Source organism: Micropterus salmoides, unplaced genomic scaffold (genome assembly GCF_014851395.1).
Source record: "Micropterus salmoides isolate LMB-PRFRI ecotype aquatic unplaced genomic scaffold, ASM1485139v1 Ms_hic_scaffold_12, whole genome shotgun sequence".
In the NCBI taxonomy this organism is placed as follows: Eukaryota; Metazoa; Chordata; class Actinopteri; order Centrarchiformes; family Centrarchidae; genus Micropterus; species Micropterus salmoides.
Genome location: NW_024040263.1, coordinates 32,408,847 through 32,433,607, shown reverse-complemented (window position 1 = coordinate 32,433,607; position 24,761 = coordinate 32,408,847). Strand labels below are relative to the sequence as shown.

The window sequence follows — 24,761 nt, the reverse complement described above, 5'->3', positions numbered from 1 at the left end:
AGTGATGTGTTAAAACATGGGTAGAGCAGATGGATCTTTGAATGCATGCTTAGTAATTTACATAGAGCCTCTATCTGGTTGGATTTTAGGTTTTAAGTTAATATGGCTAACATTTTGCCAGTGTGCCAATTTACACATCCTGCAGACACAGAGCAACATTTGCATTTGGATGTTTTTGTCCAACCAGTGCTTGAAGTGGGCCGGGACGCACTGGTACATTTTTACTCTTTTGTGTACCTGCACTTTTCGTGAACCAACCAATCACAGCCTGGATGGGGCGGGACATTAAAAAAGGTTGACAGCCATAGGTGTAATTTACACTTGGGATGCTGGAGACATGTCAGAATCAGGATGTTCCCTCTGCTTTCTGAAAGCATTTGTTAAAAATGTTGTGAAAAATAACTTGCAATGGGAAATTTTAAGTAACAAATTAAACTTCTTAGAGAAAAGATTATTTGCACAATGAGAAAACATGCAATGTAATTTAAATATTGAACAAACAAATGTGCATTGTCCAAAAAAGTAACTACTGATTACTGATTACCATATATATTTTATTTTTATATTTTGTACTGTCACCTGCAGTAAAATAAGACTTTAATGCTCAATATCTTCTGGGGGATGATCCCTCCAGTAATATATTTCAGCATCAAATATTTCTTCAGTGGTAAAATATCTTCTTGTCTCGTTCTCACACCCCTAATCTGAGCCCTTGTGTTCCCACCACTTTTCTACACAACAATCAGCAAAACTTTGAAATGTTGAACTCGTTGTTCTGCATAAATGGTTATGATTTTTGACAAGTTAGTATTTACCATTATCAAATCAGAGACTACCAGCTGATACACGACAACATGTGAGTACTGGCGAGCGTTTTTTTCCAATTTAAGCACTGTGTCCATCAATTTTAATCAATGTTGATGTAAATGATATAGTGTCACGTTAAAGCCAAGCGCAGACACAGGAAACACGGGATGTGGAACCAAACGCAGAACAGCAGGGAGAGTAGGAGCAGTTATAAGGTGTCCATTAATAATAACACAAAAAGGCAGGCAAGGTTCAAAAAACAGATAAGCAGTCCAACACAAACCACAGCAGACGTTAATCCAAAACAAACAAGAAGTATAGAAAATCAGGCAAGAGTTAATCCAAAAACAGGGAAACACAGAGGAAGGGCTGGGACGCTTGACCTGAAGATGAAGACAAACGACAAACAACAAGGGAAACACACAGACTCTATAACAACACTAACAAGAGAGGGCCAGATGACAAGACACAGGTCAAACTCATTAGGGGAGGGCAGACAATCAAACAGGTGGAAAAACACACAAAGACAGAAGCACATGAGGAATGCTATTTCAAAATATAACTTGATCATTTGAAAGGCTCATCTGAGAACAATGATTTACTGTACTGTGCATGTGAAATCCATCAATTGCAGAATCTTCTTATGATAATAGCAAGGTGGATCTGGTTTTGTATCTACAATTCCACGGCAGATTCAGCCTTTTTCTATTATTACTGGTTTGGTAATCTTTCAACAAATGACAAGAAAAGCTGCATCACGTCGTAAGATCATTGGCGTCACACAGATCTGTCTGTACATTTTCCACAAATGAGCGATTTTAAATCCTTCAGTGTTGTCTCTATTGTCTTTTGTGGAGTGTTTGAGCTTATTCCTTTAGGATGAAGATTCAGAGTACCAAAGGCAAGATCTAAAAGGGTGAGAAATATTTTTTTCTCTCAAGCCATCAAACTCTTATCTGCTCATGATGAATGCTGATGAATCTTTATATAACAATTGCTAGGTTTTAAACACTGATGATTGGGTTGGATGTCTCTTGATGTATATTGTATTTTATGTGAGAATGCATAGTGGGTTTTAGGAAAGAGAACACAAGGCTCATGGGTAAGTTTTTGCCCGCTAAGGATAATAGTGTACTGTGTACGCTGTGTGTAGTGCTTACTAAGTGCAGACCTTTTTAGACAGACAAGGAAATTAAATTAGACACAAAAAAGTTTGATACAACATCAGCCTGGGAGGAGGCATTAATTTCCATTTTGCACATACCCCATGATATAGATGTAGATACTCCTGCTCTCAATTTTGTCTGACACACACTCACACACATAAATACATACATAATAACACTGCTTTGAGCGAGGTCGTCTAACCACACACACACAAAAACATCATAAAATACATCTAGAATCAGGTTATTATCTTTGGTGGAGCTTAAGATATTGGAGTTGTGGGAGAACGGACTTTGCTGCTGCCGTCGTTCAAAGCCCGCTCCTTGTTGCTTTGTGTGTTTTCATGAATTTTAATCTAAACATCTGTAAACAAAAGCCTACAGCCTGCATTAGATTTGGTCTGTTCCTGGTGTTTCAAACTGATGCGTCTGCACTTTTTCTCTTCCTTTCTGTTGAGAAAAACAAGGCTGACCTTGAGAAACAACTGCTGTGCATCTCTGCATCATCTGACACCTTATAGGGGGGTCAGAATGATGATTATAATGATGGAAGTAATGGTGACATAATAATTGTTTTGCCAAATACATTTTGAAGAAAACATACTGCAGTTGTTGCCTGGATTATTATCAGTGGCAATATTTTTTTCCACTCCAGCAACTGTTGTGTTCTGGTACCCCACAGCACACCACAAAGGGCATGTCTTGCAGTAAATGAGGTACTTGTACTGTACATGAGCATGTCCATTTTATGCATTTTTATACTTATACTCCATTACATCTCTGCGGCAAATATTGTACGTTTTACTCTACAGTACATTTTTACAGCTTTAGCTGCATTTTAGATTGCAGTTTTTCTTACCCTTCCTATACAGTGAAAACCATGTATCTCCAAATTTGTCGATTTTGTATAATCATTTTTCTACGCTGCCGTATTTGGGCCATTGTAGGCAAAAATAAATCGATATGGATCTGTGGGATTTACATTTACAAAGGGCATAGATTCCCGAAAGATGTAAAACTCTCTAAACTGCGTTGACAAATTTTCTGTATTCACTAGGGTTGGGGATCGAGACCCGGTTCCAAAAGGACCCAAAATTTCTCAATACCCGAAAATCAATAAGGTTCGAGTTTATCGATACTGCTATCGAGACTTGTGGGTCCTATGATGAAACGTTATGTCTCGAGCGTCAAATGTGATTTAATTTGAAACACAGTGGTTAAGAAAATCATAAGGCTGCAGTCTCTGCTCTCTGTGGGCTCCTACACACACACACACACACACACACACACACACACACACATATCGAGAGGCTACGCCGTTGCAGTGAAATAACGTTACGGTGAGGGTTAAGTGATGATAGCTACACTCGTTACTGTAAGTACGTGCAATAAAACCTTTGCAAGTAAAAAGACAATACTTTATCAATACACCTGTCTGTAAGGTAACGTTAAACATGTAGACATGGTTAATTTAATCATCTCTGTCCTCAGTATCTCATCCTGTATGTTTTATACAAGCACAGTTAACGCTAGCTTGGCATTAGCCAAATGTTAGAAACAAGCTAAATAGAAAGAGTTCTGTCCGGAGCACAAACTGGTCTGTAGTCTTAAAAATGACCTAACAATCCATTCGCTCCTCCTTCTACCTGGTAACGTTACCTGCAGCCAGCGAGAGAGGAGGAGGGACTGATACAGACTGATGTTGTTCTTTCTAAACGTCACTCACTACTTGTGATGTCAGATAAAGTTATTGAGTTACTTTGCTGTTGTCTAGAAACAACATTTAGCTGTATTTAAAATATTAAATTAAAAACAACCAGGCAGTTTATTTGTAGACTTCAATATATGTTTATTTATCGCAAGTGATATGTCATCTCAATATATAACGTTATCGCACATTGAATATTTTCCTCGCACCGTGCAGGCCTACCTCGTGCCCGTTGGGTCTGGTCTTACCAAATAACCATCACTAAATAATAGTAAAGTATCGATAGTGGTATCGATTAAATATCGATAAAAATTAACGATCCCCATCCCTACTATTCACTTTATCATTTCCCAGAGGTAAGCAGTCAGTGATTTCCCCACCTCAACCATAAGAATCACCAAACTTTACTTGCAGCGACAAGTTTACACGTGCAACATTGTTAAAGCTGACTTCCACATTTGTCAGGTGATATTCATTCTTCCTCTCATGATGTTTCTGTCAAGACAGGCCTTCCAGGTCCTTTATCTCTACATCTGACTGTACAGGAACATTTCAGCAGCAGAGATGTAGCTTTCAGAAATGATACCTGTAATTTTGACTACTCAGGGAAGAGGAATAAGAAAATGTGTACTTTCATGGCGTCATTTCTCATTTTGTAGCATGAATGCCATAGAAAATGTAAGAATTGACTGAATGGAAATGTAATTTTTTTAAAAATTGTTCCAGTCTACCACAATAGAGAAAAAGAAGTGAAGAATGTGCACTTTGTCTTTGCAATATTTAATGATGTGTTGCTTGAAGAAAGGGAACAGAAATTGGAAATTCTTGTCTTTGTTAGAGACAGTCTCAAAGTTGTATGTGCAGTCTTTCAACTATTATCTAGAGAAAAAAACAATCTGTTTGTTCATTCTTGAATGTCATACTGAAAACAGAAGTTGTTTCCTTTCTGACCTTCACAAAAAAAGTTACAAAATAAATTTTTGATTATGTAATTATAGTACAACCAAAAAACTTCTTGGTGCTGCCCTGATTTAATAATAATAATAATAATAATGATAATAATGATAATATATACATTTTATATGATTCCAAATACTTGGTGAAAAGAAGATTAAAATTTTGTCGCGCATTTGTGTCTGTGTGATGAAGCCGAAATGACCAAGAGTAGCTAGAGGAGGAAGTGTGATGAGTGATGCACAATCCATGCAAGAAAAAATCATTTTACTGTTTGTTTTCTCAGCTGCACGAATAAATATTTTTATATTAAAAATGCAAATGAGTATATGTAACAGGATGAATTATTACTTTATTACTGCTTTAAAGCTGAACTAATCTTTATATAATCTTTATCTGTAATAATAACAATTGATCATATGTGTATGTACTATGTGTAATCTGAAAGGGGTCACTCGCAGTGAAGAACCCAGAGTGAATTATCACCTTATTCGTCCCAGCTCTACGGGGCATTTAAGCTTCTTTTTTTCGTTGTTTTAGTTTTGGACCACAACTTCACCTTCCAGCCTCAGCAGGCAGCTGTTTTCATCAAAATCCTGGTTTATCCTGGATTTCCATTTTTCTAGTGGACACAAACACAACTCCAAATGAATGTTAATGTTTCTCTGTGTCTGCTGGATGTGTAATGGCACCTGTTTACTACAGCCATCACAACTTTAATAGGCCATAATAAAATTTAAAGACCATTGCTCATGGTGAACCCTGTTTATTCACACAAACAGAGATGAAAGGATAACTTGGTCAACATCAAAAAGGAAACTCCCCTGCATTTTTAATTTTCTCTCCTTGTGGCTGTGCAACATCAGCACACTTCTCTTCCAATTTAAAGTTTTTTTTAGACTGCATTGTGATGAATCTTACTCTTTGTTAATGTATCAGACATGTTAAAAAACAACAACAACGTGATATGTACTGTATCTGAACCTGGTCAGTTTTCAGATTGTGTCTAGTTAAGAGGCTTTTCCAAACCAAATATAAGAAGATGCTCAAGAGGAGCTTTACAGTCATCCTAGCCTTAAGATGCTTTTGGGTAACGGTCCTGCTTCAACGATAACTGCCAGAAATTATACTCATAGCCTTAATGATAAATGTGGAAGTGGTGTGGGTGGAAGTATTCTGACTACTTTGGTGAGACGTAGAAATAATTTAGAGATCCCGTCATCTTTCTTCAAGACTGTGACTGTCCCTCCCCATGTGATGTCCTCTTCAGCATCAACACGTCTGTTAGATGCTCTCCACATGCTGCTCGGTTGTCACTTTAGCCACACGTTCTGTGTGATGCAGCTTTTTGCATATATACTACCCTCTCTTTCTTTACTGTTTGGCATCACAACAGATACTGTAGCTTTCCAGGTGTTTATCATATTAGCTATTTATCCTAAATACTGTAAATACTAAATACTCCCAATAACAGAAGGCAGTCAGTTTTAGTGTGAATTTCCATTTTATTTCTTATTTGACTGGAGATAGTAATAAATGCTGACTTCTTCTAAAGTGTAAATGTGCATGTGGAACTTAGAAACTGATTTCTCATGCACAGTCATGGTGTGTTAATTGGAAGTCTAAAAAAAAAATTTAATCATTTGGAATTGGAAAAAGATCTTTAAAGTTGGTGGTACCTTTAAATATAAGGGAATGAATTTAGTTTTATTATTATTTCATGCGTATAACTACGCCCAGCCCGCATGGGCTTATAAGACACCAAAATTCATATACAATATATCCAGATCCAGAGTACAATGTCAAACCAGAATGGAGAATAAGAAGAGGAATAATAATAATAATAATAATAATAAATGTATACAAGCACATGCATACATGTATACATATTAGATACGTATATGTATACAAACACATATGCACCCACATATACATATACACCTACACAAAATATAGTTAAATCTAGTTAAACAAACCTTTGAGACAACGTTTGCAAATTTAAATACATCATAGTTTAAAAGGCATTAAAATTTTTGGTCAGCAGTATACCAAAATATTTCATAATTAATCAAGTTAAGTTAGTTAATCAAGTTTTGACTGCAATCCAAACTGTGGGTATTAGCTGGCTTTTATCAGGCTTTGGATACATTTTACAGTACTTGTTAGAAGGATTAATGCATTGTTGGTTTTGGATTCCCAAGAAAAAGATGGAAAATACGTCTCACCTTCAGTGCTAAGGACACAACAGAAAACAGACTTTGAGGAATTCTTTAGAGGCCAAACACGTTTAAGATAAAAACCTTATTCATTCGAGGATATTCCCTGGAGTTGTGTAACCTCGTTCTTGAAATCTGAGGAAATGTTAGATCACTATGCAGGAAAAGATTTCTTAAAACGCTTGATGCAACTGGAAAGCAATACAGTTCTGTGACAGAATTGACGAAGAGAATGTTGGCTCGACATGAAGGTAATCTCCAGGAAATGAATCAGATGTGTTCTTTGAAGGCAGGTGTATGGGGGGCAGCAGTCTCTTTGTTCAGGTACCTCCCTTAATGTGAAATAGTGATCACTGCTTAAACTGCTCCTGCCAAAACCTGAAATTTTTACCTGTAGCTTCACCTGCTTCATCTACAAAGACCTCACTCCATGTTTGATCACTTCCTGATGAAAAACTAATCTTTTACTTATAGTTTCACACCACACCAGGCCTGTACATTAGATTAGGACTTCCACTGTGATCAAATATGCTTTGATTAATAAAAAAAGGTTGTGAAATCCAAAGAAAGTCAACTGTAAATACACACACGCCATTGGCAAGCAGTGTGTGTGTGTGTGTGCGCTTCCACGCTGAGAAGCAGCACGCAAATATTTCACACTGAGAAGTAAATATTCACTTAGAGATAACATCGTAAGCACCTTTCTCTCTTTCTTTTGCCTCTTTTCCCTCGCTCGTCCCTCCCTTTCTTCTCCCTGGGTAAATATATATCAATCTCTCCCTCTTTCTGGTTGTAAGTATACTTCACTGACTACACAACTCCAATGCTTATCTTCACAGAGCAGGCTGCGCAGTCAGTAGCTGTGTGTGTGTTAGCAGATATAGTGACAGGAGCAGTGGATTGTGGACAGCGGGGTTTGAACGTGGCTTTTTTTCAACAAGATGGATTCATTACACACACACATTAGACGTGCCGAGAATGTATATTGCGGTGCTTACACCTCACAGAGGGGGATTTGGGGTAGTGTGTGTGTGGGGGGAGTGGTTAAAATGTGGCACAGTGAGAGTTGAGTGGCTTGTCTTAAAAAGCTCTGCCTCTAAACAGATTTTTATCAGGTAGAATTTTCTGAAGGGGAGCTTTTTAGGAGCTTTAGGTAGTTTCTTGGCTGAAGAATGACTTCAGCAGAATCTGTGCGGATGTTTGTGTAGGTCCACAAATGGAGCTGAGACAGTGCTTTGTCTGCAGTGATCTAAACCGGTTTCTGATGTAGCTTTATTTATTTTGGAAAAAAAACTCTTTACAAAAAAGTTGTAGAAAGTGTAGAAAATGACCTGGCCCATAAAGCAAGCGCTCTCCAGACTAACTCTGCTTACTTCTGATTTTAGCTCTCCGCTAACTTCAGTCGGGATAAAGTGATTTAATCGTGCAGCTCTTCTTGACTTTCCAAAAGACACTCTGAAAAAGAAATTTCAGTGTTTACTGTCGCTTCTTTCATAATGTAAGGTGTAAAGTTTTTTGGGCCGGCGTGCATCACGTAGCAGACCCAGAAGTTGAAATGACTTTTTCTCCTTTCCTGCCTCGCTGACATCCGCATATGTTCATCTGCTCAGGATCTGCTTTAGGCACAGCATGCCTGTACACAGAGTACAGTCCAATCCACCCGCTCAGTCTGTCTCAGTAGTCCACTATTCTGCTCACAGCGCTAAAACAAAGTGTGGAGAGTGTCTGGCAAGGCAAGACTTCTCTACTCAGGAACACTCAAGTTTTGTCTCAACAGAAAGTCCTTCAGCTGTGAAGGAAAGTTAGCTTCTTGTTAGCTGATTCTGCCCCGACTGGGAGCTCTACGTGCCGGCTCTTTTAAGGGAATGATATACAACATGTGTCTGTACAGAGTAGTGTATTTATTTATTAATCATACTATTTAATTTTAACTAGTTGGGGTTTTTTTTGTTGTGCAACTTATTCTTGACACCTTTTAACCATCAATATGACTGCAACATCATTGTATTGCAGAAGAAGAAGCTTCCCTATTTATTTCTTGCAACAAATATGAATGTAACTTAGGCTGTGACCAACAAAAGTGGTACTAAATGAAGAGCAGTTTGGGAGCCGAAAGAGTCCCCTCTCAGAAAGAAACGGAGCTATAAGATCCAGCTCCCTTCAAAGAGCCGTAATTGCCATCACTAGGGCTTACAGCACTAGGTATATAAAGAAAACTGGTTACAGTTGCTCACAAGCCCCACAGCAGGCTTCCTGGAAGTTGGCCAATCAGAAAAAAGCTAACTTTTAGGGAAGGGGGGCCTTAAAGAGACACGAGCGGCTTGTTTCAAACAGAGGATGAACTAAGGGGCTGCATAAAGGACCAGAATAAGATAAATGAGGATTTTTTTTTTGTTAATACTGTAAATCATGTAAAGCTACTCTAGTGGAGTGGCAGAATAAAAATATAGCGCTGGAAATGAGCATAACAGGTCCTCTTTAAAGGATAAATTCTGGTGAGGTGAGGTCATATAAAGGGTACAGCTGCCACCAAGAGGAAGAAAAGTTACCCTGCATCAAGATAAGCTGAGGCACGCCACTCCATGAGGACAGGGGAGCGGGACATCATTAATTAATTTGTTGTTGTTGTTGTTGTTCATTTGTTGAAAATAGCATGGCACCAATTTACTCAGAACCAGAAAGTGTTTTCTAATATCAATCCTGTGGTTGCACAAATTTTGTCAGAAAAATCTGCACAAAAGCTTCCACGAATGTATGAAATATAGAAAGACAAAGGATGAAGCAACATAATCACCGCAAAACCTCAAAGCACACTGTTCTCTTAAAGTTAAAAAGTCTTTATCATGGAAACGTAATTAAAACTGTGTTAGCTTCTGATTATTAACTGCATTGTAAGGTTATATCTGTACCAGTATGAATAGACTGGAAATAATTTGTAAATGTAATGTATTAAGGCACTTTGCAGTCGTTCTGTAGTTTGAATTTAATCACTGTACACTTGAGTCATTCTGCCAGATTACCTCAAAATTGGACAATGTCTGCCAAGCATTCAGGAAGCCTTCAAACACAGCACTGAAGCCCTGACCTGCTCCAGATGATTTCTTCCCCGTGGAAATACTGCATGAAGGGCATCAAGTCCCTGTCCAGGCCTCTGTCCACATTTTTTAAATGGCCTTAAGCCATGAAAATACAAGAACCATACCAGCTCCAGGGCAGCTGTTCTGACCTCTGACCTCCCTGTGTTTCTCTGGGTGAAGGTACTGTATTATTAGTTACAAACTGGGCAGACATCGTTGTAGACATGTCATACATTAATTCCCTCTTTCTTTTCTGTCTGAGCACGGATTGGGTCACCGGTCTATCATGGGGCTAACACAAAGACAGAAACAAACGGAAACATCCAGGCCCCTGAGCTGCACATTTATGGACTGAGAATCCTCTTGCCGTGATGTGTGAGCGCTCACCGCTGAGCCACAATACCAAGCCTCGATGCTATCTCGCCAAATTTTTAAAAAAATCTTATTTCCAAGAATATTCACCCCCTTGTTTGTCTCAGAAAACCTTTCAGCCAGTGGAGGGAGCTTGGCAAGTCACGGAGGTTGCAATAAGCTATTTAAGAAGCAATTTATATTTCATTTCAATCAGAACAAATCCACTCTAATTAAAACATTTCATTGTAAACTACTCAACCTTTACAGGCGACTTCCCATTACCAATAATCAGGTGAAGTCATTAATGAGCGACCGCTAGCGCTTAATTTCTCTCCCCACTAAGTCCACTCTCTCCTTTGCATTTTTATTTCATTCGGTAAGAACGGAGCAATAAAACGATAAGAGAAGTTGCCAGGGAGAAAACCTTTAACACTTGGAGTAATTACTTCTCTTTGTGTCTTTCTTTTTAAATTAATTTTAATTACAGGCGTCAGCGTTGCCTGTAAATGTCCACTTTCTGCTAATCTAAAGTAATGTGACTGCTAATGAAGAGGGAATTGAATGTGCGGAGCCAAGTGGCCATTTGGCTTTGAGACACTCTCCCGCTGGCTCACTTACACAGTGGTCAAGGATAGGTGGGCAGGTGGACACACACACACGTGCACATACACAGCACATGTGAGCTATATATGCACCAGTAGTTTGAAACATCCACTCGGCCCCTCACACTCAAACTCGCACCCCGTATGATTGACTGTATGTTAATAGTTTCATACAGTCATACAGTAACACAGCAGTAAATCCTGTCACACAGCAACACTGGGCATTGGTCAACTGAAGCAGGTGTTTTTGTTTTGACAGGGCTTGAGACTGGGAAAATGGACAAATACAAAGCTAAAAACTGATTGACTGACTGAAGACTGATTCCATACAACAAGCTGTCACATCCGAGATGGAAGCCTCCACCGGAGAGCGTGCAGTCGCTGTCTCAGAGCACGATGTGAGGAGGACTTTCAGGAGAGTCAACACGAGGAAGGCAGCAGGACCGGACCGAATCTCTGGATATGTTGTCAGAGCCTGCTCTAACCAGCCGGTACCGGTGTTCACCGTGATCTTCAACCTCCCCCTGGCCCAGTCATTCCAACATGATTCGGTGTCAGCAGTGGCCTCTGTCCTACGGAAACCTCACCCCAGCTGCCTAAATGATTACCTGCAGGTAGCTCTAACCTCCGAGGTGGCGAAGTGCTTCGGGAGGCTCGTCAAGGACGTCACGGTCTCCTCACTACCCCTGACCCTCGACCTGCTGTAGTTTGTGTACCGCTTCAAAACATCCACAGAGGATGCCATGGACCATCTCATTCACAATTCTCTGGCAAACCTGGTCCACAACTAAAGGGGGAATTATGTTAAAGTTCAGCGTTTAACACAATCATCCCCTCCAGACTGTCAGTCACAAAGCTTGAAAACCAGGGACCCACCTGTGCAACTAGATCTTAAACCTCCTGACAGGCAGACCCCAGGGATGAGTGGCCAGCCATACCTCATCCCTATATATACTTCTTGATATTCTCTCAGAGAATGTGGAGACCTATGCCTACCTAGAGGAAGTGACTTGCCTGGAGAACTGCTGCCAGGATGTCACCAGAAGGACTAAGAAGCTGATAGCAGAAGCTCTCTTGCTTCTTCCTTTGAGAATTACCATCCCCTCAGGATAAAGAGCAGCTTCAAACACCTAGGTGCCTTATTGAAGAAGGCCGTAAACATCTCTACCACCTCAGACACTTAATGGACTTCAGGCTGCCACTCAAGGTGCTAAAACCTTTCTACATCTGCACCATAGAGAATCCGGACAGATAGCATCACCGCCTGGTTTGGGAATAGCACCAAGAGGGACTACTGGCCCTCCAGATGTCATCTCACTGACTTACAGGACATTTACACCGGGAGGCGCAGGACAAGGGCTGAGATGATTATAAAAGACATCAATCACCCCAACAACAGACTCTTCTTTCTGCTGCAATCATGGACGCATTACCGCTGCCTGAAGGCCAGAATGGAGAGGTTGTACACACCGGTGACTGTACACACACACACACACATAATTTATGATAATCCATCCACCTGCCATACAGTATATAAACCCAGTACAGTTTGTATTGTTTATTATTATTATTATTATAATCTTTGTATTCTTTATACTGTATATATTTATACTGTTTATATTATTCCTTTGTTTTATTTTCATTTTCCAGTTTCTGGAGCTAGGCACTAAAGAATGTTACTACTCGTTTCTGGATTCATATTGTGTATTTTAAACATTAAAAAAGTTGCATATATCTGTAGAAGAAAAACAAATTCTCCCCTTCTTTTCACCCTTCATTCCACTACTCTCATGCAAACAAACTGGACACACTAAAAAGTGAAAAAACAAACATGTACCAGATGTGCTTGGTCCTGCATTTACAGATGAAATAAAACAATAACACATCAACGCATGATGAACGGCTGTACTTCGGAAAGTGTATGGATGCTGTGTGTCCGCACCGTTGTTAATGTGATCAGTGCTATCCTTAGTTGTCAAGGAATGACCAAATTATCTACTACTAGTCCGTCCAAGTGAAAGCCTTAGTATCTGCCAGGTCAAGCATATCCGTTTTCTTAAATATAATTTTTTACATACAACATATCCATAAGCTCCAGCCTGACCATTGTTTTTGTCAGTTTTCAGTGGTGATTTAAAGAGTTGAATGAGTCTATGCTGCTCTGGTATAACCTTAATAATTGGCTGTTATACTGTTTCACACTCAAAAAGCAGTCAGTCTGCAGTTCTTTCACCATAGCAACATATTTTTTACATTAACATTGCCAAAGACTTTCACCATGGTCAATTCTTAAATTTAGGAGGCATGCAGATGGGGGAAAAATTAAAGGAAAAAGCAACATGAAGTGTCTTAATATGGAGTCTTTGCCACCACAAGCCTCCAGAAGAGCTTCACTTCTCTTTGCCAAGTCTGTGGAACTAGATCAACACCATTCCTCCGCAAGATATTCCCTCATTTAAATATATACTACATTGAATTCATACTCCAACAAAAATACGGGGCAGCATATCACATATCGCGTCATAAGCTACCTTGGAACAGCCTGTTAATACACCCTCAAAATATTATATATGTTACATGTAATACTAATTAAGGAAGACAGACCAGTCGGTTGTTTTTACCTTAGTCAGTTTGCTGCTTACTTTTGTAGCATTTAAGGTTTTTCACTGGACTTGGACTACTTATATACATTTGACCGGTAGTGTGTGTGTGTGTGTGTGTGTGTGTGTGTGTGTGTGTGTGTGTGTGTGTATATATATACTGAACAAAATTATAAACGCAACACTTTTGTTTTGCCCCCATTCATCATGAACTCAAAGATCTAAGACACTCTCTAATAGGCTTTTTGTGTACATAGAGAAAGTCTTTGAGTTCAGCTCATGATGAATGGGGGCAAAAACAAAAGTATTGCGTTTATAATTTCGTTCAGTATATATATGGTGAAAATATGTCAGTGTTGTGTTTTGAGCTTGTTCCGCTGGCCCCCAATTTGTAAGACCAGACTATATATACTATACAAAAACACTTAGACGCATTAAAAACACTTGGATACATCTATATAAAAGAATTTGTCTCCCTTTCATTCAACTACTCTCATGCAAACACGTTGGACACACACTCTCCCCTGCGCTCCCTGGTTCCCACCCACATGCCCCCAGACACACCTGGAGGAGAGCTGCACACAGTTTATGTTTGTTTTCACATCGTGATATCTGAGCAGAGGAATCGTTCCAGTGTGGTGAGGGAGGATTTCCATCAGCAGTCTGTAAAGTCTGCAATGAAACCTGCCTCACCCTGACTTACTGAGCTGCTGACCCAATTTGAACTACTTCACAGGGAGAGTTTTAGCATCCGGTGACTGGTTAAATGCCGTTTCAGAGGATGAGGACGAGACTAGCATTCTGGGAAAACTCAAACATTATAGCATAAAACCATACCATCGTTATAAAGATGATTATATGATATAATTATATATATAATTACATGATATAATAAACAAACACTTTTTATGTTTTGTTGTGCGAGCTTGTGTTGTATAATGATAAATGAACTACCTTGATACCTTGATAATAACAGCTACAGTCAGAGAAAAGGTTGAAAATGAAAGCTTATTTCAAACTCACAAATAATACAAACAGATAAATATGGAGAGTTCATTTGCAAAAACAGATAAATACCATTCTTGAAATGAAAAATTGATTGATTTTAACACAAAAAAAAACACGAATTAGGAAAGTAAATACAAATTTAACCCTTCATATCAAGCAGTGATGACGATCCATATTTTAAATGTGACTTAGCAGGTCAAGTTTAACATCCAATCAGTTCCTTAATTTAAATTTAGGTAATTAAAACCAAGGTTTTTCCTGACACGTCACTTTTATACACTGAAGAATGAAGTGCTCTGAAAGTCAGAGATTGACTTTGTCTAGTGAAATGTGTCATTGTTGAATCATCAAATGTTTGGCGCTGTTTTGCTGCAGAAGCCATTGAGTGAAGCCACATCCTGCTTTGTGGCTCTGGTATGCTTTAAGTTAATAACAGGAATGTAGCGCGCCCAGGTAGCAATTGGGGTCAATTGTAGCTGAATGTAGGGGTATGTGGTCAAGCCATTTTAGCTACATGAGCTAGTGTTAGAAGTAGAAGTCCCAGCAGGGACAGCAGACGAAGTGCTACTGCTGGTAGCAGCGAGTTGCTACAAGAATAGCAATAGTTTCAGTTGAAAATACTGATAGCAACAGTGGAAATGCAGACATTTCTGGCTGAACCACACTGCGGACCACAAGGAAAAGCATTCATTTGTCGCTGAATTGTGCTTGAAATTGAAAAAAGACACACATTTTGTTTCAGGCTGACTTGTCCCATCTTTGCAGTGCATGTGGCACGGGTTCAATTCCAAGACCTTTTGCCCTATGTCGTGCCCTCTCTCTCCCACCTTTCCTGCCTGTCTCTGCAGCTGTCACTGTCAAATAAAGGCAAAATAGGCCTGAAAAAAATAAATTTAAATAAATAAATCTAGAATGATACAAAATAATACAGAAAGAAAGAGTGGAAGAGATTGCTGATTGGACAGTAAACAGAAATCACGTATCAGCGGGGCTGCTTTGGGCATGATTCCTCTGAGAATGAAGTTGTGTTGAAGCAGATGATGACATCAACCGCAGTTGAATTATAAGAATACTCTACTGAAGATGAAGTGATGATAGAGCTGAATCAATTTTTAACTTATGTGTCACTGAGTTAACATGTCTTGTTTATGTCTTTGAGTTTCCAGATATTCCGGGTATTTTACACTGATTTAATAATAAAATGCGTTCTGTTTGACCTGTGGCACCAACACAACATTATTAAGATCAATTCTGAACAAGGTTTTGGCCTAAATACCTATTATGTAATACTTAAAAATATACAAACATATACAAAATGTAGTATTGTGTGAAAAAAGTACAAAAATATGGAAAAGCAGCAGGGTTATAATATGATCTTTAAAAAAAGAAAAATGAATAAATATCACAGCCACCTGCTATTTTATATGACGCCCATGCTCTGACACGATGCTACACACAGACACACACTCACTTATAGTAACATAGTAACAACACTCTCATACCTCCTTAGTGGTTCATCTCGTTGCAGTCCTCCAATCTGCCATTTTGAGGTCTCACAAGGGGTACAAAAATATCCTAAAATGTCCGCCATGCAAAATTAACTCAGCAAAACAAAACCCAAAACATACTACATGTTTAAGTGAAAAAATATAGTCATTAAATTCCAACGACTGGCTTATGTTTAAGAAAGCTTCCATTAACAATTTTCATCTACATTTTCCCTCAATTACTTTCTGTCTTGAGGATTTGTGTGGTGATTTTATCAGTTTTCCTTGGCGACTTGATGAGCTTTGTGGAAAAACTCATCCCTCGGGTAGCGGGGCTGTGGGCCCATAATAATGTCATCTCTCTCTCCCTCTCCCTCTCCGTCCTTTCAGAGATTTGTGTGTGTGATAGAGGCCTCAGTGAGAGACCAAGCGCAAACCTTTACTGCATTGGCTCACACTTAATCCCCTCACCCTGGGGTGACTGGCACACACACACACACACACACACACACACACACACACACACACACTGTTTCTACACTCCCTCCTTCTACTTGCATCCCCCACTGTTCCACACACACACACACACACACACACACACACAAAATAGAACAAAACACAGTAATACACACACATACACACTCTTGCCAGTTGCTGCATTTTGTAAACTCATCCAACATTAGTGTGCATGTTTTGAAGATCACTTTCAAAATGAAGTACACCACAGGTTACTGTAACCTTCTCCCAGTAGGAATTAATAGTCTAAACAACAACATTCATATTTAAATGAGCTTTTTTTTAATCCCCCGCTATCAATAAACTACTGTAAATATTCTAAAATAAAAATTGGCAATGAATTCTTGGCCAGGTCTCAAAGAGTAGCCATAGGTTGGTCGAATAAACAAATAAAGCCAGCTATAACATCATCATCATCAACAACAACAATGACTACCAACAAATTTTAACAATCCACCGGGGAGTGGCAGAAGATCTGGGAGGGTTGTTACTTAAACAACGGTTAAATGTTCTCCCAAAACAGGGTTAATTATAAGAAAAGGTACCATCCCTAACAATAGTGTTCCTCAAATAAAGGCCTCTCTTCATCTGAGGTAAATCAAGGTCACGCCCAGCGTTTGTGAACTTACGTAATATCTGAATCCTGCTCTCAAAACAGCCTGCGTGTATACATGATTTTTGTATTTCGATGTGGATCAAGTCAGCCCAATATCACAAACCACAGTTGTCCCTCTGTTTAAATTATTATAATAATATAATTATTCTGACACTAAGTCTCTGATTTACATCTGCAATGTGTTCTAAACTAGATATGAAATGTTTCCATCTGCTGTTCCTATCTGTTGCATGTGTAATCTGAATTATGTTTCTGTGAGCTGCTAAATGCTGCTGTTTTTTAAGGTTTGATATATTTATAGTACTACATGTAGTTGAAGTTTTGGCACCTGAGGACTCGTTTATTTGTTTTTTGTCGGTTTTATTGCGTGTGTGTGTTCTTCTCCACCTCTTTTCTCCTGAAAGAGGAAGGACATTCTGTCTTTCATGTTAATATAATGGATTACTGTTGAAGCAATCTGATTTCTGTGCATATACAATCACAAATATACAATTCACAGATTAATAATACAGACGTCTGTAATCAAGTAACATATGATGTGGTACTGACCAATAGACCTCTGTACACCGAAGACCCTATCCATTCACACAAATAAACTGTACTCTCAGCCTACTGTGGATGTTCACACACACACACACACACACACACACACACATCTCAGAGGGTAGTGGTCATGCCATTCTGTCTTACTAAGCAACAATGCTATCCACTGCTGGAAGCTCGGATATACACTGGCTCACACACTCACACAGAGCATCGTACACACACACACACACACAGACACACACTCCTTGATACCCTCAATAGGAGGGCGGGTACAGCGGGTAGGGAGCCAGACCCCTCTGTGGAGCTTGGGATTATGGGATAGCAGCATGATGCACAAAAAAAAGAGGGAGGTGTACAATGGAGGGGAGAAAGAAGGGAAGGAAGGAGACGGAGATAGAGGCGGAGGAGGAAGAAGCAAGGGGTGAAAAGAGGTGACGAGGGGTAGGTAGAAAGGGAAGAAGGGAAAGACAAAAGAAAGGAAGGGAAAAGTAGGAGGAAATAAAACATGAGATGCAATAGAGGAGGAAAGATGAAAGGAGGGAGGACAAAACAGAAAGGCAGGAGGTTGAGGGGGAAGGAGGGAAACAAGGGAGCATGGGATGAGGGAAGTAGAGAAAGGTGTAGGGTCAGGGGAGAGGATAATGTGGAAAAGGGGAACAGAGGAAGAAAATGGAAGCAAGGAAAATATGTACAGGGAAATGGATGAGTAGAGAAAGATCAAGAGAAGAGGAAAGAAAGGAATCAAGGAGGGAAAAGAGAGATGGAATGAAGAGGAAAAGAAGGAGGAATAAAATCCAATTGACTTACATGTGCAGTTTCCCACTTCTTCACTTCAGAAGCAACTGATTGAAAGAGGAAGCTGTACGGAAGAAGAGAGGAGGAGAGAGAGAAGGAGTCAGTTGAGGTCACTCATCTTTCAAGGAAAGAATTTCCCGGCGGAAAAAATTTCAAAACTGCTGAAGAAAATTAAACCGGATATTTGTGATTTATTTATTTTACCTTTTAGGATATTTTTCAGTGTAATGGCATATGTGATAAAGCAATACAAAGGTGACTGCTAGCTCTCGGAGAAGACCAGTTTATATGTCAGAAAATTATGATGAAGGGATTGAAAGGTTTGAAAAATGTGCTGAGGAGATAAGATAAGATAAGCCTTTATTGATCCACAGAGGGGGAATTCGGTTGGTGCAGCAGCACAGACAGAAATAAGTACAGATAAATAGAGAAAGTAAAAATTAAATGATAAGGTATATAGAACTAGAAACTATATAAGAGCAAACAAAGATAAAATTCTGAGGTAAAGTGGTGTAATTCATAGCAGCAGAGTCAAGTGTAGTTATTGCAATCAACATACACCAAACTAATATCTAACTATAGAGAGGTGGCGCAAAACAAAACACAGCCATATGAAGACAGCGTGCAAGCTTCATAACTCCGTCTGTGTGTCTGGCCATCAGTGATACATGTTGAAGTGCCGTCTCACACACACACACACACACTCTCTCTGCACAGTGTGTATATGTGCTCCTAAACTATATATGAGTGCATAATATGACACCTCATGCGTGTATGCGTGTGTGTTTGTTGTACAGTATGGCACAGACCCTCCTGTCAACAGCAGCTCTCTAGCTCCATCTACTGATCCGGCCACTAAGGAAGATTTGCTGGGAAACCACCGCAGCAGCGCTCAACACCTCCCAGTAACAGTTAGAGAGGGCACGGTGGAATTTAAGTCATGAATATCATGTTAACGTCAAGGCAAAACAGATATAAGAAATACATTTAAACATCTTGAGGGAGGAGAAAAGGCTGCAAGAGATAGGTAGCTGGGAAGGAAGGAGATGAGGAGAAAAGAAGGAAAGAAAAAGAGAGAAAAAGAGAGAGGAGACAGAGGGAATGTGACATTTGCATGGTATCTGAAGATAACAATATAATACGCATTATGTGATGGTTGAATAGTTGAGAAAGTATGTGCAAAAATTTGAGCGTTACAGGAAAAAATAAAGACTATAAAAAAGTGTCAAATTTACATTTTCTTTTTTAAACTGGGACATGCATATTTATTTACCTAAATAGACAGTGCATGCACTTTTCAACTGTCTCAAATGTTCCCTAAATATGGAATTATGATGCAGTCCAATATGCAGTTAACAAAGCCTCAAAAATGACTTACAGTAAACTTGTACATTTATCATTTAAATGTCCATGTGTTAGCAGATTATTCCCAGCTGATTAATTTCCATCAAATTAAATGAATTACCCTGATTACACGTCCATATTTCAGATTGGTTTGTGTTAATAATGTTGAAAAACTGTTCATTTGACTTCTCTTAGAAGTAGTTAAAAGTAAGCTCAATTAATGTTATACTGTATGTTTTCTTTTTGTAAGGTTCTTTAATTTATTAAGAATATAACAATTAGTACAAATGAGAACACAGGGCGACCTAACTCTAACCCATGTTTCTTGATATTACAGTTCCATTACTGCTCTTTCTATCTGTATTAATAAATAGGCTGCAGTGATGTTACCTAGCTAACATAGCTAGCTATCGTTAGCATAGCATAGCTGTCCTGTTAGCTTGTCAGTAAATCCGAAGCTGACTGAGTAAATTTTATTTGCTTAAACAAAAAATTTTTTTGTACTTTTTTTTGCAGATTTGATTTTATTAAGGCTGATGGCCAAATGTTATTTAATGGAGTTTTGAATTTGGCTTTGGATTTTTGCATGTAACATTAATGTCAGCAGGTGGTCTTTTTAATTTAATTTTAACTTGATTTTCTGTTCTCTTCCATCTACAAGGTAACAGCTGTTCCATATTGTGGGACCAAGACCATCTTTAGGATTCCAACTGGTGGCACTGTTTGTCCATTACTGGCCCATTATGAATTATAAATTATAAAGCTTGTTTTAAACGAGATTTGTTTATATTGGTGTATAATTGTTCTGTATTATTATTACTGTATTGTTCAAATTGCACAACACAGTCTCTGCTTTTTGTGCAGTTAAGTCTTAGATTGTTCTTATTTTTACCTAAACAGCTTAGTGTTTTATAGTAAAAGATAGAGCAGTATACGGTGGGTTATACAGTAGCACTGCAAGATAAATCACAGTGACGTTTCCATAACAGAATAATTATGTACTTAATTTTATAGTATGCTAAAAAAAACTACTGCAGTTAGTTTTGTGGAAATTTTACTGTATTTTTCTGTATGAAATACAGCAACTACTGGGTAATTGTTGCTAGTGAGTTAGTATTAATTTGACAATAAACATTTTACAGTGCACTGTACTGCACCTCTGTTGCCCTTCCTGAGGTTTCTCCCTTTTTTTTGGTATCTGAATCAAGGGGGTAGCTGTTACTCAGTCCGTGGAGACTGGGCTTGGCCTTGTCCTGGAACAAGGCACTAAACTCCTATCTGCTCACTCTGACACTGACATCATTCCACAATTAAAGCATGTCTGTGATCCTGGAGGTGAAGTGCCGCAGATCCGGGACTAAATTATAAGCCGTTTGTGTGGTAAATCCATAAATCCTATGCTGAGCAGATGGATGTGTTTGTGTGCAGGCTCTGGGCAATACAATAAAATAAGAAATGTCCTCTTCCATTTTTACAGTCCAGACTCGAGACTGACTTGAAGGGTGCAACAAGCTGGCAGTATCTGTGTGAGCGGATCATTTGTTGTCTGTCATTTGTTATCTGCAGCTCCTACAGCAGGATGAGAGAGAATCAGGCCGGCCATCAATCACCTGTCCAAGTCAAGATGACTGGAGAGACTGACAGAGGACAAGGCAGAGTAAACACTGACACTGCGAACACAGTTACAGCAAATAGCTGGAGTTTTAATATGATAGCACAGAACTACCTCTACTATTTCTGTCAAACAAAATAATTCTGATTTCTTATTGGCAACTTAACCCTAAAAGCACATTTAGTTTTGTTGATAGAGACTTGATATTTCATGATGGATATTGTTCTATTTGCATCTTTGCCAAAAAAGCTGACTTTTACTGCCGTATATTTGATTGGTATGTTAAATTCTGCCTTTCTTTTTGGAAGAAATCCAAATTTTGACATATCCAGCCATGAATATTGTCTCCAGAGCTTGCTGTTAGGCTTCTTACAGCCCCAATAACCATCACTAATCAGCCTGTAGCCTGGGAGGAGAAACCACTTGCTGCTGCTCTGAAGCTTATTTCTGTCACTGTAGGGTAACACTTTAGAAACTTCTGTTTTAACATTTTTATCAACTTCTCCTGAGCTTCCCCCCTCTCACTTTTGATAGGTGGACCGGAAAATGGCCTTAAGTGAACGAAGAAAATGACCAATTTGAATATAATCCCTTTGTGCTCTTATTGGAAATTGTCTTTACCTTTTAGATACCATACACAAGCTTCTAGCTGCTCTGACACCTTATCATTAATGGAAAAATCAGAGGATGCATAGGGTTGAGATTTGGCAACTGACACTTCTACTCCACCTCCTGCTACTGTAATCCCAGTCCTGCAGTCTCTTCTCTTCCCTCTAAGGGCCTCCTGTTGGCAGGTGACAGCACATTGGATGGGCCCCTTAGCTAGCTCCGGATGTTCTCGTGGGGGGAAGGGGATTCCCCCAGCTCTCCTTACCCCAACCCAGGCCTAATGGTGTGGAGCGAGCCCCTTCACTCCCGCTGCTCTACAAGCATCAAAACCATGGACAGAGAGGCAGGAGTGGCGCCCTGTTCTCAGTTCCACTCTGCTACACAGGTGCAGGCGTGCCGGGCGTGAGCCAATAGAAAGTTTTACAACACACACACACACACACACACACGGGACTGCCACCTCTTGTCAAGTACATTGTGGAAGCACTGAGTTTTACTTCTTCAGAGGAAAACACATAGTATTTGCTGAGGTTGTGTGTTTTATGTGTGTGTGTGTGTGTGTGTGTGTGTGAGTCCCTCAGAGCAGGACAAGGTTGCGATGACAGACGTTTAATCCCTGTGGTTTTCTGGGTTTGAGTTTAAACAAGGAATCAAGTCGAAGCGTATTCGACCCCCTCTCAGAAGTATTTACCCGAGTGGAACCACTGTCAAATATAAACTTCTGCCCAAGAAATACCACAGAAGAAGAAAGTGTCTTGCATCAGCTTGCCCTCCCTGCTGAGCAAAGTTTCTGAGAGGGAGCAGAGGGTTTAAAAGTAGCGTAAGTCCGATTTTTCGGCCTGATATTGGCCTTTGATAAGAAATCAGTTTGGGTCCAGCCAGTGTGGTATGTCTCTGATATGATGGAGGTTCCTGTCTGACCACAGGTAGTCATTTCATTCTTGTTATTTTTGTATCAGATGTCAGAGCAAAAAAAAAAATAATTCCAGTGTGATGTGAGAGGATTCAACTACACATTCTGCAGTGAAACATCCACTCAACCCCTTTATTCAACCCAGTATGCTAGGAATTACATCCAGATTGGACTATACGGCAGAAAAACAATATAAGCCCAATTCCAAAGTTCAGAGCCAATGCAGGTAGCTGTGTGCCCTTTATCTAGACAGAAAGAAAGTAAGGGTGTGGAGGTTGGAGCAGTGGGTGACATGTAGCACGTTGACTTTTATGCAGGAGACCAGAATTTGTGTTACATTTTATTCATTTAGCTGACGATTTAATCCAAAGCGACTTACAGTTGCTATATATGTCAGAGGTCGCACGCCCCTGGAGCAACGAGGGGTTAAGTGTCTTGCTCAGGGACATATTGGCTGATGTGTCACAGTGGGGAATTGACCCCGGGTCTTTCACACTACAGCATGTGTCTTATCCACTGCGCTATCATCAATCCAGTTAATGCTTGACTTTAACCAATTTCTTTCCCTATATTCTAAGTGTTTTGCAGCCTAAACATAACCATACCTTCACTGTAACATTTCCCTAACAGAAACCATAACATAGATGCCATGCATAAAAATTGTAGAAAGAAACAATTAGCAGATTTGTCCAATTTCAATGTTTTGCCTGACCATAGTGTGGGCTTATCAGGACAAATACACTTAATGCGATCTGAATTAAAATCAGCCATTAACAAAAGAAATTGTGATGGGAATTATGACATAAGCAGCTCTCTGCTGTATTTTTGCCAATTTAAAAAAGAAAACAATGGCACTCAGCTTCCAATCAGCCTTAAAAATCATTCATTAAATTGGCTCTCACTGGCAAGTTTATTGGGCATCTGTTGTAGAGACTTTTCTACCCTTAGGAACAAATGGGTAGAAATCCATGAATTCTTGCATGCATTCGTGTATTCAGAGATTCATAGCGTAGAATCTAAAGGGATCGCCTGGCAGCCTGGATCCAAGAACATCAGTATCGGCCTTTAAAAGTCCGTAGCCATCCACTCCGAGTCAAATCAACAATGATGAGCTGATGATGGTAGTGCCAACCTTTATAAAATAATTATGGAGTTCTGGGGCAGTTGTTCACTTTGCCCTGCTGGTAATCCAGTTTTGAATGCAGTTCTTAAAAATAGGTTTGTCATTCCCTCCTCCAGTAATCGGAATCTGAAAGTGATCAAACCTGGAAGCAGGGCCAATATCACCTGGTCTAAACTGCAAACAGGTATAAATAAATAAAAATACATATAAGTAGTAAAACAATAACCTACCAACAGTTCAATTTTAGTGAATATAACCCTATAACCATCACTGTGGAGTTTTGACAGCTGTTATTTTGACACAAAAGCAGCTTTTCCCTTTTTCTAGAAAATAAAAAATATTAAAAGAAATATGTTCTTGGAGGTGGAGGAGTCACTGAGACCTTCATGGGAGACTATAACCCTGCAGCGATAGCCACTCTTAATCAGTGGAGAACATCACACAGGGCAGGAGTGCAAGCTGAAGCTGGACCTTTAAGCCGGCTGTGCTTGTGATAATACTGCCACCTAGGGGCGCGCACACACACAGGACAGTCCCACAAGGTGTTCGGAGGCAGCATTCAACACACTCAGCACACTGCACCAATTATAAGGTGAGTAAGGCAAGGTGAAAATGAAATAAAAAACATTGAAAACGTTTAGTACAAATGAAATTAGTTATTACATCGTCCGTCTAATACTTAGTTAGTCCCTGAACATGATGTTATTA

At 39.4% G+C, this 24,761-nt stretch overlaps 1 protein-coding gene across 1 annotated transcript in view; it reads right to left on the bottom strand.

Moving 5' to 3' along the window:
- Positions 1-24,761, bottom strand: part of tenm3 (teneurin transmembrane protein 3) — an 824,111-nt gene that overhangs the window by 706,174 nt on the left and 93,176 nt on the right. The window contains exon 2 of the mRNA XM_038714618.1: positions 18,465-18,516. The gene's annotated coding sequence lies outside the window, so the exon portion shown is untranslated. The remainder of the gene's footprint in view (positions 1-18,464; positions 18,517-24,761) is intronic.